General features: G+C 43.2%; 1 protein-coding gene across 3 annotated transcripts in view; it reads left to right on the top strand.

Annotated features, from left to right (window-relative positions):
- The window catches only part of GLRA1 (glycine receptor alpha 1), a 220861-nt gene that overhangs the window by 15766 nt on the left and 189617 nt on the right, over positions 1-15478 (top strand). The window lies entirely within an intron of this gene.

The raw sequence follows: 15478 nt of genomic DNA, 5'->3' as shown, positions 1-15478 counted from the left end.
TGGATCATGTAAGGTTGCCAACAAGTCACTTTGCTTTGCCTTGGGTATTTAGATTGGACAGGTCTACTGGAGCTCGCTGAACATTTCTACTGGATAAAAAGAAAGTCTACCGGCTAGATTTTTGGTAATAGTATCACAAAACTCAAAACTCCTCAAAAACTTGGAGTTTCTGCTCAGTGCCTATGTGCACACAACGTCTTGTAAACTCAGGTGAACCCAGACAAGATTTTCAAGAAGAAAATGCTTCATAAAACTCCTGGTGCTTCTTTTGTGTTGGGTTTTATTTATGTCGTTTCCTGAGCATTTTTTGGATTATTTTTAGGGTTTTCCAATGGTTTTGTGAAGTATTTTGTACTGTCGTTTTCCGGTCATTTTTGTCTTTCAGGCGTCTTTTAAGCTTTCCCAATGACTTGTAAAGTACAGAGCGTCTTCCGAGTGGAAAACGCCACAAGAATGAAAGTGGTTAAAAAGCGTTCAAAAGTCTGAACATTTGCACAACTAGTAATTTTTACATAGGAATGCTATCTTCATTCTTTTGAGCATTTGCACCTTGGCCACCACCTGCATGTTGGTCAGATCTATGGGCCCTTGTAGAGTTCTAGATCCTATAAAGACATATGTGTTCGCCCCCCATATAATTATGTTCCCAATCCTGGTGCCTTCCTGTAATAAGTCCCCCATCCAGGGTCTCTTCCTGGTATAATATCCCCCATCCCGAACCCCTTCCTGGTATGTCTCTCAACCTGAACCCCTTCCTCGTATAATGTCCCTCATCCCAGGCTTCTTCCTGATATAATGCACTGCACATTGGGCCTCTACCTGGTATAATGTCACTCATACCGAGCCTCTTCCTGGTTTAATGTCCCTCGTCCTGGGCCTCTTCCTGGTTTAATGTCCCTCATCCCGGGCCTCTTCCTGGTATAATGTCCCTCATCCTGGGCCCCTTCCTGGTATAATGCCCCTCATCCCTAGCCCCTTCCTGGCATAATGTCTCTCATCCCGGGCCTCTTCCTGGTATAGTTGTCCCTCATTCCGGGCCTCTTTGTGGTATAATGTCCCTCATCCTGAGCCTCTTCCTGGTATAATATCCCTCATCGCAAGCCTCTTCTTGGTATAATGGCCCTCATCCCGGGCCTCTTCCTGATATAATGTCCCTCATCCCGGGCCTCTTACTGATGTAATGTCCCTCATCCCGAGCCTCTTCCTAGTAAAATATCCCTTATCCCGAGCCTCTTCTGGTATAATGTCCCTCATCCTGGGCCTCTTCCTGGTATAATGTCCCTCATCCCGAGCCTCTACCTGGTATAATGTCCCTCATCCTGGGCCTCTTCCTGGTATAATGTCCCTCATTTCGAGCCTCTTTCTGGTATAATGTCCCTCATCCCGAGCCTCTTCCTGGTATAATGTCCCTCATCCCGGGCCTCTTCCTGGTATAATATCCATCATCCCGAGCCTCTTCCTGGTATAATGTCCCTCATCCCGGGCCTCTTCCTGGTATAATGTCCCTCATCCCGGACTTCGACCTCTTCCTGGTATAATGTCCCTCATCCCCGGCCTCTTCCTGGTATAATGTTCCTCATCCCGAACCCCAACCTGGTATAATGTCCCTCATCCCAAGCCTCTTCTTGGTATAATGTCCCTCATCCCGAGTCTCTTCCTGGTACAATGTCCCTCATCCTGGACATCTTCATGGTATAATATCCCTCATCCCGAGCCACTTCCTGGTATAATGTCCCTCATTCCGAGCCTCTTCCTGGTATAGTTGTCCCTCATCCCGGGCCTCTTCCTGGTATAATGTCCCTCATTCCGGGCCTCTTTCTGGTATAATGTCCCTCATCCCGAGCCTCTTACTGGTATAATATCCCTCATCGCGAGCCTCTTCTTGGTATAATGGCCCTCATCCCGGGCCTCTTCCTGATATAATGTCCCTCATCCCGGGCCTCTTACTGATATAATGTCCCTCATCCCGGGCCTCTTACTGATATAATGTCCCTCATCCCGAGCCTCTTCCTAGTATAATATCCCTCATCCCGAGCCTCTTCCTGGTATAATGTCCCTCATCCTGGGCCTCTTCCTGGTATAATGTCCCTCATCCCGAGCCTCTTCCTGGTATAATGTCCCTCATCCTGGGCCTATTCCTGGTATAATGTCCCTCATTCCGAGCCTCTTTCTGGTATGATGTCCCTCATCCCGAGCCTCTTCCTGGTATAATGTCCCTCATCCCGGGCCTCTTCCTGGTATAATGTCCCTCATCCCGGGCCTCTTCCTGGTATAATGTTCCTCATCCCGAACCCCAACCTGGTATAATGTCCCTCATCCCGAGCCTCTTCCTGGTATAATGTCCCTCATCCCAGGCCTCTTCCTGGTATAATGTCCCTCATCATGAGCCTCTTCCTGGTATAATATCCCTCATCCCGGGCCTCTTCCTGGTATAATGTCCCTCATCCCGGGCCTCTTCCTGGTATAATGTTCCTCATCTCGAACCCAAACCTGGTATAATGTCCCTCATCCCAGGCCTTTTCCTGGTATGATGTCCCTCATCCCGAGCCTCTTCCTGGTATAATATCCCTCATCCCGGGCTTCTTCATGGTATAAAATCCCTCATCCCGAGCCTCTTCCTGGTATAATATCCCTCATCCCGGGCCTCTTCCTGGTATAATTTTCCTCATCCCGGGCCTCTTACTGGTATAATGTCCCTCATCCCAGGCCTCTTCCTGGTACAATTTCCCTCATCCCGGGCCTCTTCCTGGTATAATGTTCCTCATCTCGAACCCCAACCTGGTATAATATCCCTCATCCCGGGCCTCTTCCTGGTATAATGTTCCTCATCCCGGGCCTCTTACTGGTATAATGTCCCTTATCCCAGGCCTCTTCCTGGTATAATTTCCCTCATCCCCGGCCTCTTTCTGGTATAATGTTCCTCATCTCGAACCCCAGCCTGGTATAATGTCCCTCATCCCAGGCCTCTTCCTGGTATATTGTCCCTCATCCCGAGCCTCTTCCTGGTATAATGTCCCTCATCCTGGGCATCTTCCTAGTATAATGTACCTCATCCCGGGCCTCTTCCTGGTATAATGTCCCTCAGCCCGAACCCCATCCTAATATAATGTCCCCCCATCCTGAGTCCTTTCCGGTAAAAATGTTCCTCTTTCCATTCCAACATCTTTTTTTAAAAAGAAATGATTCTTCTTACTTTCCTCCGCTCCCACAATGCATTGCATCCTCTTCTATAGCCGATGCAGAGGCCATCAGCTGCCCGGCAAGACTCACGATGTCACTGCCCTGCACCTCCTGTGACGGGCACGGTGGTGGCGTATATTGTAGTGCAGGGATCCAGAATACATTTCAGCTAAATGTGCATCCAAGGACACACATCCAACTGAGTAAGGTGCTGGTGTCGGCGGGCCCTTCTCCGGCACGGGCACAGTTCCGGTCACACCCACTGCAACAATGATCTTTACGCCCCTGTTTCGTGCACATAACCTAAAGGTATGTTTCCACTGCGTGTTTTGGAAAGTTTTTGGAGCAGATCCATACCTATGTGTGTAGGTATCTATGTACACCCTAGTATTCTTGTATGTTGTAATCCAGCATAATGTGCCCATGGCGTCTTTAATCCGACATGGAAGTTCACAAAGCCTCTTCAGGAAAAAGTCCGCAGCTTTTTTCCTAGAGCGACTTAGCCGGTATTTTTGTGCTTGTTTTCTCCGTCTCTGGCATCTTTTGCCTACATCTTCCATTATACAAACGAAGCCGTCAGAAGAATGAACATGCCTTAAAAGAAGTAACATAATACTGAACAAGTGCACAGCAATGCTGTTTTTACATAGAATTGTTCATGTTCATTCTCTTGAGCGTTTTCTGATTTTCCGCCTGGAAAAGACGTCATGTGCACATAGCCTTAAAGTAGTAACATGTCACTTCTTTTTTTTTTGCTTCTACAAGGTTTTCAAACTCTTGTTGGAAAAAATTGACAAAAACTTCCTGCATGAATAGAAATCAAAAGGAAGAATATCCAAAGACTATTTCAAGTGGATTTTAATATGGATTTTGTGGTTGGATTCACTCCAAAATCGACATTAAATAACTCTGCGTGAGTATACCCTAAATAGTGCCCTTCCAAAAAAAAAACTAATTGGGTCACATGAATGTAACAGGCCAGCAGATGTCGTAGCAAGATTATCTGATTCATGTTTTTTACAATTATTAATAAAAATTGGTAAAAAACATGTATTGAAATTCCTAAAAATAATTCTATAAATTAAAGTACTATTTTAAATAATTGCAGAGAAAACACAGAATAGGCTAAATTAGAAAGTCGTCTAAAAATTGCAAAAAAAAAAAAAAATCCTCATAAGATAATAGACGACGCATAAACATTTTCGAAATCAATCCATCCTCATTCCAAAATCCCGAGCAATTAGATATTATTAGAGTTGGATGCAGCCCTGCATTAAACCGCTTTCTGGTTCAGTAGAGCCGCGTATTTGATTTCACAATAAGGCCGTATCAGTCAGAGCAGACGGCATGAAATCTGCTCCTGCTATAATCTCCCTGTATGGATTCTCACTAATATAAAATCTCACTGTAAAAGACTCAGCCATGCTTTAATAGAGGGGCAGCCAATAGGTTCACCTTCCATCCAGCATTAATGTAAGCCTTCATACCACACAGTTGTGGTAACCTAAGGTCCCATCTATTTCCCATGACTCTTTCAAAGGGCCACACTTCAAATTTGTCCAGAGAAGATCAAGGCATAGACACAGAAGCATATGACTTTTACCTATCACTTTCCATAAATATGTATATTTTTTTAAGCCAATGTAAATGCCGCCGTTCTCCTGAATCCGGCGATGTTTTTCTTTTGTTCCTGCGCCTCTCCGTTCCTGAGATATGGTCACTTCTTCCCGGTATATAAATCTAGTCTTGTTAGCTAAGTGGGCCGGTTTGGAACTCTAAGGACCACACCCAGGAACTCTTAGGTTCTTGAAGACCACACCCATTTGAAAAAAAAACAACTACATTTATATACTGGTGCAAAGTGGCCATATCTCAGGAACTGAGAGGAGCATGAACAAAAGAAAAACATCTCTGGATTCAGGACAACAGCAGCATTTACACCAGACCAAAAAAATGACATATTTAGAGCAAGTGATAGGTCCTCTTTAAAAACGCCTTTGATCTGTATATGAGGCTCCTTAGGACCAGATGCAGTCTCAAGTCACTTGTTCGGCATCCCTGATCAACAACATTGTCTCCCAGGCTAAAATATCTTCCAGGTTAGCCAATTTAGATTTTCTTTTTGTCTGTTCTTACATTCTTTTCCCTTAAAAGTTGATGTTGGAGTGGCCAACATTAATTTTTGGCTAAAATGGGCTGTCGGGTTTAGAGAATATAATGAAATATTCTATCAAGGCGTTCTAAGATAATAGTGAAGATCACTCATAACTAGGGATGAGCGAATAAATTTGCAGAACCCTGGTTCAGTGGCCAGGTCAGTACTCCATGGCCGCTGGATGGGAGTACTGTGAACCTCCTTCTACCTGTCGGTATCCTCAGCTCCTCTTTTGAGTAGCTTGCCTATTGCAATGTCATGATGATGTTGCGCTAGTCCAGCTATTCAAAACAATAGTTATAGATGCAGGCAGGTAAGAGGCGGTTCACAAGGCTACCGTCCAGTGGTCACGGAGTAATGACCAGGATCCTGAGAATTGATTGGCTTATCTCTATTCATAACAGCCACTAATTAGCCAAAACCGAGAAAAGCAATGAATTGTGTCTCTTCCTCCAAAAGTAATTTGTATAATACCACCCCCTGCAAAAAAATGTAAAGTTTATATTCACTTAATCCAATAGACCAAGTCCTCTTCTCCCCTGCACACAGAACGGAGTGGCAGTGACATCATTGCAACACTTGGCCGGGACGATGACATCTTGAGGGCCATAGACCGAGAGCAGTTTGCAGCCTAGAGGATGGAGGGTGGTGTGCTAGGAAGTTACAGGATCCGAAAGTATCGGGGGCATTTCGACGCCTACACAGCCCGGAGATCTGTAGCATCCCTTCAGAACTCCGCACATGTGCACTGCCCCAGAATTTTAGCGTTGGTGACGCCACTTGGGGAAAACGAAAACTTCAAAAAAGTTTCACTATCTTTCTTTCATTTGAAAATCTTGCAGCTTTAAAATTCCCTCCCTATTTGGAGTCCCTATCAATATTTCTTGCAAATTAAATCTCGATGTTGAGGCTTTCAGCTCTCCCTATCATGAGCTCATTTTCAAGAGGCCTTTCTTGAGGAATTGTCCAAAACGGTTAAGCCCTACATGGGGTTGATTGGGATTGACAAAGAAATTTCCCAAATAGTGTGTAGGTGGATGTTATAATGATTTTATGATATATATTGGTTTGACACGCCAATGGATCACTATACCGTGCCATTATTATCCCACGATGTAGGACTTTTGGGTCACCTTATGCATTGGGACCCAGATAAAACTGCACCTTCTCAATGTCTTTGCCATCAACCATAGCCTAAAGCTATTCTTGCCTGACCCAACTTTTTCACCTGATCCTGATGACGTGAGCGCTTGAGGATCTTGGAGAACGAAAGCCTTGGGGACTTCTGTGAAATGATGTAGAATAAGAAATTCCTCATTTGAGGCTATTATCACTCCATGTTCATCTTTTATAGCTCAGCAGCAGAATAGTGTGCCTCTGCCAGCAAATAACTCACATTTCTATGCTAATTTACTATATGCATTGTGTCAGCATCTGGCCGGGGTTGAGACAGGCAGAACATGAGGATGGTTATGTGCGGGGTGATTTATATATGGGGTTGGTAGAGCTCACTCAATCTGGTTTAGATGGAAGCTTTAATGTCCTTGTTTAGTCCAAGGGATTAAGATTAGAGGAGGATTAATTGTGGTTTATCTAGTAAATATGAGAGATGCGATCTGGGGGAGGAGTCCTGAGGAGATAATTTGCATATTCCCACTGCATTTTGGGGTAAGTGAAGAGTCTCTGCGAGTTCAAAGAACACTGGATTTTGGCTGTTGGAGCTGAAAAGAGGACATCAGTAAACCAGGGGAGGAGTCCTGAGGAGATAATTTGCATATTCCCACTGCATTTTGGGGTAAGTGAAGAGTCTCCGCGAGCTCAAAGAACACTGGATTTTGGCTGTTGGAGCTGGAAAGAGGACATCAGTAAACCGCGCGCCTGCCGGCGCACGCATATTGAAGCTTTTTTCACTGTTTTCAGAACATTAACAGTAAGAACATGGAAGAGTCCAGGAGCCATTTGGTGAGCTGCATATCCTGCTACATGTTCACAGACTTGCCAGTGGAAAAGCCAAACTTCACATGCCAGAAATGCAAGCTTGTGTCCCTCTTGGAGGAAAAGTTGCGAAATCTAGAAGAGAGGTTAACTACCTTGAAAATCATTAAGGCAGGTGAAGAGTTCTTAGACAGAGCAGAATTATCTCTTCATGATTCAGAAAGAGAAGAAATTCGAACTGCACCTGATGAAACAGAGGAATGGAAGCATGTGACCCACAGAAGCAGGAGGATCGAGAGGCAGTCAGCACCCATACTGCTCAGGAACCAGTACCAGGCTCTCACGCAGGAGAACCATGAAGAAATACAGCAAAATAAGACTTTGCCAGCAATGAATAACCTTGTAAGCCCTCAGAATCCTCCTGGATGGAGAAAGAAGAATGTTGTGAAGAAAAAACGTAGTGGTCATGGGGGATTCCCTGTTAAGAGGAACAGAGGCTGCTATCTGCAGACCAGACATAACCTCAAGAGAAATGTGCTGTCTTCCTGGAGCAAAAATTAAAGATGTGTCTGACAGGATATCAAGACTCTTCAGACCTACAGATCACTACCCATTCCTGCTAATACATGTGGGGACAAATGACACCGCAAGAAAGGACCTGGAAACCATCTGCAGTGACTTTGAAGACTTAGGCAAGAAAGTGAAAGAATTGGGAGCGCAGGTGGTCTTCTCATCCATCCTCCCAGTAGTGGATGGCCATGGAACAATGAGGTGGAATAAGATTCTACAGGTGAACAACTGGCTACGTCGATGGTGCCGTCAACAAGGATTTGGATTTCTGGATCACGGAATGAATTGCCTATACGATGGACTACTTGCTAGAGATGGGGTGCACCTTACAAAGACTGGAAAACATGTATTTGGAAGTCGCCTTGCTACACTCATCAGAAGAGCTTTAAACTAGAACAATGTGGGAAGGGAAGTAAAAGGCCAGAAAAAGCCATACAGCTGACAAATACTATTGAGATCTCTGCTACTGGAAGTGGAAAGGAAGAACAAAGACAAAACAATTTAAATAATAAAAATATGGGAGGAAGAGAAACCAATCACAAACTAAAATGTTTTTATACAAATGCACAAAGCATGGGCAACAAACAAGGAGAATTAGAACTACTAACGCAGGAAAAGGAATATGATGTCATTGGAATCACTGAAACTTGGTGGGACGATACACATGATTGGAATAAAAGGCTAAAAGGATACAACTTATTTGCAAGAAACAGACTTGATAAACGAGGAGGAGGTGTTGCATTGTATGTTAGAAAAGCGTATATCTGCACAGAGATTGAAGCTTCAGAGACTGGGAGTTCTGTGGAAACTGTTTGGGTAAGAATACAAGGAGAGAACAACGGAAAGGACACCATTGTAGGCATTTACTACAGGCCACCTGGGCAAGCTGAAGATATGGATGAACTCTTTATGTATCAAATGACCAAGTTCTCCAAAAAATATGACGTAGTGGTCATGGGAGATTTCAACTATCCAGACATTTGTTGGGAATCTCTCTCAAGTAAAACTAACAGGTCAAGCAAATTCTTATCCTCTATTGCTGACAACTTTATCTTCCAAAAGGTAGGGGAGAAAACAAGGGGATCAGCTACTTTGGATCTAATCCTTATAAACAGGGAGGAAATGGTTGAGGAGGTAAAGGTAGCTGGGACCCTAGGAGGCAGCGATCATGCTATTATAGAATTTTGGATAACTAGAGGAGGAAGACATGTGAAGACTCAAACTTCAAGGTTAGATTTTAGAAAGGCAGATTTTAAGAGACTCAGAAAGAGAATAGGGGGGATCCAATGGCTGGATGTCCTTAAGGACAAAAATGTCCAGGAAGGATGGGAAATTTTTAAAAATGAGATTCTCAAAGCACAATCGTTAACAATCCCGAAAAGTAGGAAGAATGGGAAGCATTTAAGGAAACCAGGATGGATGAACACAGAACTTAAACACATGCTAAAAAGAAAGAAAGAAATGTTTATTAAATGGAAAGAGGGAGGCATATCTAAAGAAGATTATAATGCAGTCTGCAGATCCTGCAGGGCACGTATCAGGTTAGCTAAAGCTGACAATGAATTAAGGCTTGCAAGAGATGTCAAAAGCAATAAAAAAGGATTTTGGGGGTATGTCAAAAGTAAAAGAAAAGTCAAAGATGCTATAGGATTTTTACAGGATGAAAATGGAGAAATGGTAAGAGAGGATGTTGAGAAGGCCGAACTTTTTAATTCCTATTTTGCATCTGTTTTCTCTCAGAAAGAAAATGTAACATCAACTGATCTTCACTGTCCTTTTAAAGGAATAGAAGAATCCAAGTTATCTGTAAACAGAAAGATTGTGAAGGAATATTTAGCTAACATAAATGAGTTCAAGTCTCCAGGTCCAGATGAATTACACCCCAGAGTACTGAAGGAGATCGTAGAAGAAATTTTAGAACCACTCTCCATAATCTTTGAAAATTCTTGGAGAACAGGAGAAGTCCCAGAAGACTGGAGAAGAGCAAATGTTGTTCCTATCTTCAAAAAGGGGAAGAAGGTGGACCCAGGGAACTATAGGCCGGTGAGTCTGACTTCTATACCAGGAAAGATCTTTGAACAAATTATTAAACAACATGTATGTAAGTACCTGGATAAGAATGAAGTGATTAACCAGAGTCAGCATGGGTTTGTAACTAACAAGTCATGTCAGACTAACTTAATTTCCTTCTATGACAGAATCACTGACGGGGTGGATCAGGGAAATGCTGTAGATATAGTATATCTTGACTTCAGCAAAGCATTTGACAAAGTATCTCACACCATCCTTATTGAAAAAATGACCAAGTATGCAATGGACCAGGCAACTGTTAGGTGGATTCATAACTGGCTTAGTGATCGGACTCAAAGGGTGGTTGTAAATGGCTTCACATCCAGCTGGATGAATGTCTCAAGTGGGGTACCACAGGGCTCTGTCCTGGGACCTGTATTGTTCAACATCTTCATCAATGATTTAGATGAAGGAATTGAGGGTAAACTGATTAAATTTGCTGATGACACAAAGCTAGGAGGGATAGCTAATACTAGAGAAGAGAGAGAGAGGATTCAAAAAGACCTAAATAAACTGGAGCAGTGGGCAGCAACCAACAGAATGTTTTTTAACAGGGAAAAATGCAAAGTACTACATCTGGGCAATAAAAATGAAAAAAAGCATATACAGAATGGGAGGAATAGAGCTAAGCAACAGTACATGTGAAAAAGACTTAGGTATACTAATAGATCATAGACTGAACATGAGTCAACAGTGTGATGCAGCAGCAAAAAAGGCAAATATAATTCTGGGATGTATTAACAGAAGCATACAGTCTAGATCACGTGAAGTCATTATCGGTCTTTACTCCTCTTTGGTCAGACCTCATCTGGAATACTGTGTACAGTTTTGGGCACCACATTTTAAAAAAGACATAGACAAACTGGAGCAAGTTCAGAGAAGAGCGACCAGAATGGTGACTGGTCTGCAAACCATGTCCTATGAGGAACGGTTGCAGGATTTGGGAATGTTTAGCTTGCAAAAAAGAAGACTGAGAGGAGACTTAATAGCTGTCTACAAATATGTCAAGGGCTGTCACATTGTAGAAGGATCATATTTATTCTCATTTTCACAAGGAAAGACTAGAAGCAATGGGATGAAACTAAATGGGAGGAGACACAGATTAGATATTAGAAAAAACTTTTTGACAGTTAGGGTGATTAATGAGTGGAACAGGCTGCCACGAGAGGTGGTGAGTTCCCCTTCAATGGACGTCTTCAAACAGAGGCTGGACAGACATCTGTCTGAGATGATTTAGTGAATCCTGCTTTGAGCAGGGGGTTGGACCAGATGACCCAGGAGGTCCCTTCCAACTCTACCATTCTATGATTCTATGATTCTATGATCTAACTCCCATCATTTTCCATATGTGATGATGGTACAGCTTGTACAGGAAGGCGATGGTGTATGGTAATAGATGATGGTAGTACATCATCAATGCATTATATCATAGCTGCTCCCATCATATCTATTTTATATGGACACATTTGATACAATATAGGTAGTGATGAGCAAGTAGATATGACTAAAATATCGGCATCTATCTATATATACAGAATTGGGCTAAAGTTTTAGGCAGTTGTGGAAAAAATGCTGCACAGCAAGGATGCTTTCCAAAAAAGAAGAGTTAATAGTTTATCAATTAACAAAATACAAAGTGAAGGAACAAAAGAGAAATATAAATCACATCAATATTTGGTGACCGCCCTTTGCCTTCATCACTTCTTCTAGATACACTTGGTTGTTCCAAACATCTTGGAGAACTAACCACAGATCTTCTGTGGATGTCACTTGTGCAAATCGTTCTGTCTCTTCAGGTAATTGTAGACAGACTGGATGATGTTGAGATCAGGGCTCTGTGGGGCCATATCATCACTTCCAGGACTCCTTGTTATTCTTTACACTGAAAATAAATCTTAATGACATTTGCTGTATGTTTGAGGTCGTGGACCTGCGGCAGAAATATTGGAGCCAATCAGTCTCCTCCCTGATGGTATTACATGATGGAGAAGTATCTGTCTTTATTTCTCATCATTGATGACACCAAGAAATAGGCAACGTTGAGGACTGCAGACATAGTAGTTGGCCAAGGACACTTAATGCAGCAGATGAAGGATGCATCATACTTACTCCCAGTAGCGTAGCTACCGGGGAGGCAGAAGGGGTGGTGGCTCTATGCCCCATGCTCCAAGGGGCCCACCCGGAGCTAAGCTAGTGTAACTGCATGAGTGTGCGCAGCACGCCCATACAGTTACACTCTGAGGCAGAGCAGGGAGACTCAATGTCCCAGCACTTCCACGCGGTCGCTATGGGGCCCTTGAGCCCGCATCGAACCCCCTGCCCACGATGCTCCCTCTCCCATCAGTCCCCCTCTGCATCTAACATCACTGACGCAGACACTGATATTATCACTTGGCACCTGCTGTCCTGAGATGTGCGGGCACTCAGAGCAGCACGGGGAACGAGGAGGAGAGGTGAGTATTGTATTTATTTATTCTAATTTTATGGGGAATGCATTGTACTATAGAGGCCTATGAGGGTGCATTATACTATAGAGGCCTATGAGGGTGCATTATACCATATAGAGGCCTATGGGGGTGCATTATACTATATGGAGGCCTATGGGGGTGCATTATACTATATTGAGGCCTATGGGAGTGCAGTATACTATATGGAGGCCTATGGGGGTAGATTATACTATATGGAGGCCTATGGGGGTGCATTATACCATATAGAGGCCTATGGGGGTGCATTATGCTATACGGAGACCTATGGGGGTGCATTATACTATATGGAGGCCTATGTGGGTGCATTATACTATATTGAGGCCTATGGGAGTGCAGTATACTATATGGAGGCCTATGGGGTAGATTATACTATATGGAGGCCTATGGGTTTGTATTATACTATATAGAGGCCTATGTGGGGTGCATTATGCTACATAGAGGCCTATAGGAGTGCATTATACTATATGGAGGCCTATGGGGGTGCATTATACTATATTGAGGCCTATGGGTGTGCATTATACTATATGGAGGCCTATGGGAGTTCATTATACTATATAGAGGCCTATGGGGGTGCAAAATACTATATGGAGGCCTATGGGAGTGCATTATACTATATGGAGGCCTATGACGGTGCATTATACTACAGGGAGGCCTATGGGGGTGCATTATACTATAGAGGCCTCTGTGGGTGCATTATAACATAGAGGCCTATGGGTGTGCATTATACTATATAGAGGCCTATGGGGTTCATTATACTATATAGAGTCTGACGATGGGGGTGCATTATACACTATATGGAGGCCTATGGGGGTGCATTATACTATAGAGGCCTATAGGGGTGCATTATATTATATAGAGCCTTCCTATAGGGATTGTATTATACTATATAGAGACCTATGGGGGTGCATTATACTGTATAGAGTCTGCCTATGAGAAGTGCATTATATTGTATGGCGACCTAAGGGATGTGGATTATACTACAGAGAGGCCTATGAGGAGTGCATTATACTATATAGAGGCCTATGGGGAGTGCATTATACTATATTGAGGACTATCTGGTGCATTATACTATATGGAGGCTATTTAGGGGGCCATCATACAGTGTGGAAGATAATGTGGGGTCTTTGTATAGTGTGGGGGCCATCATTCTGTGTTGGAGCCATCAGTTTGGGGGCTACTAAGGGGTCAGAATACTGTGTCGGAGCACTAAACAGTGAAGGGGCATTATACTATGTATAAGAGAGTATCATACTGTGTAGAGGGGAGCTGTACATGGGGGGAGACTCAGGAAATTATTAAATATTAGGTGGACACTTATTGTTATAGGGGAAGTAAGGTTATTGTGACTGTCAAAGAGGCATTATTACTATCTAGGGGGCACAATGTGGGCACTGTTTTCTAGGGCACTTACACACAGCATTACTATATTCTAGAGGTGTGTTTTACCATCTAGAGGGGGCACAGCAGGTGCAGTAATAGGGACACATACAGCAGTGGCTCAGTATTGGGGTATCAGCAGGATGAGGGGTTTGTGCAGGTTGGGAATAGATGGGGACGGGGCCTGAAATGTAAGGAGTCAAATGTGTCTGTGTTGTAATCTCTGCAGACGAGTCCTGACTGGAGACATTGTCATGTCGGTCTGGGCCAGACGGAAAAGATGGGAAAAGTGAACGATTTCATCAGAAAGAACATCAGCTGTTAGTCACTATCTGTAACTGTGCTGTGATTTCTTATATGTTCTGCAGGACTGGTATCTATCAATATGTATCACCATATGGCGGTAGTATCAGTGCTGGTCTTTGTATAGAGATTATTTTCAGTAACAGCGCGGTCATCTGCTGAGGTTTTCCTACATCCACTATTAGGGTGCGCCGCTATAGTTGTAATCAGGGTTACCTGTTTAGGGGTCCACTCAGAAGTTTTGCCCCCCTGAACAAAACCCCTAGCTACGCCTCTCCTTACTCCCCTTTGGAATCAGAATATGTCCAGCAGTGCCATCAACTCAGAACTGGCAGCAACCAATAGTAACCAGCTACACCTATCTACTGTTCAGAAAAGTGGTCTTCATGGAAAAATTGCAGACAAAAACTATAACTTTGACATGAAAACAAGGCCAAGTGACTCAACTATGCATGAAAACATGGGAATTGAAGTGCAGAATAATGGCAGCCGGTGTTCTGGACTGATGAGTCAAAATGTGAAATATTTGGCTGCAACAGAAATCAGTTTGTTCCCCGAAATGCTGGAGAGCTAAACAATAATGAGTGTCTGCAGGTGACAGTGACGCATGGTGGAGTGTACCTACAAGTTTGTGGCTGCTTTTCAGAATATGGAGTTGGGGAATTGGTCAGGATTAACGGTGTCCTCAATGATGAAGAATAGAGGCAGATATGTATCCATCATGTAAAACCATCAGTGAGGAGTCTGATTGACCCCAAATCTCTTCTGCGGCAGGTGAACGATGGCGAACATATAGACAATGTCATTAAAAACAATCTTCAGCGTAAAGAAGAACAAGAAGTGATGATATGTCCCCACAGAGCCCTGATCTCAACATCATCCAGTCTGTCTGAGAGTACATGAAGTGACAGAAGGATTTACACAAGCGACATCCACAGAAGATCTGGGGTTTGTTCTCCAAGATGTTTGGAACAACCTGCTGAGTTTCTTCAAATGCTGTGTAGGGGTATACTTAGAAGAAGAGATGTTGTTTTTAAGGCCAATGGTGGCCACACCAAATATTGATGGGATTTAGATTTCTCTTTTGTTCATTTACTTTGCATTTTGTTAATCGATAACGAATAAACTATTAACACTTCTATTTTTTTATAGTATTCTTACTGGGCAGCATTTTTTTCACACCTGCCTAAATCTCTTGCACAGTACAGTCATAGCCAAAAGTATTGAGAATGAGACAAATAGTAATTTTTCCAAAGTTTACTGCTTCATTTTTTGTAATGGCAATTTGCATATACTCCTGAATGTCAAAGAGTGATCAGCTTAACAGCAATTACTGTACTTGCAAAGTCAATATTTGCCCAGAAAATGAACTTTAACCCCCAAAACACATTTCAACATCATT

This window comes from Phyllobates terribilis, unplaced genomic scaffold (assembly GCF_046119375.1).
Source record: "Phyllobates terribilis strain yellow unplaced genomic scaffold, ASM4611937v1 Scaffold_10__3_contigs__length_209671492, whole genome shotgun sequence".
Classification (NCBI taxonomy): Eukaryota; Metazoa; Chordata; class Amphibia; order Anura; family Dendrobatidae; genus Phyllobates; species Phyllobates terribilis.
This window is presented reverse-complemented; position numbering and strand designations above follow the sequence as displayed.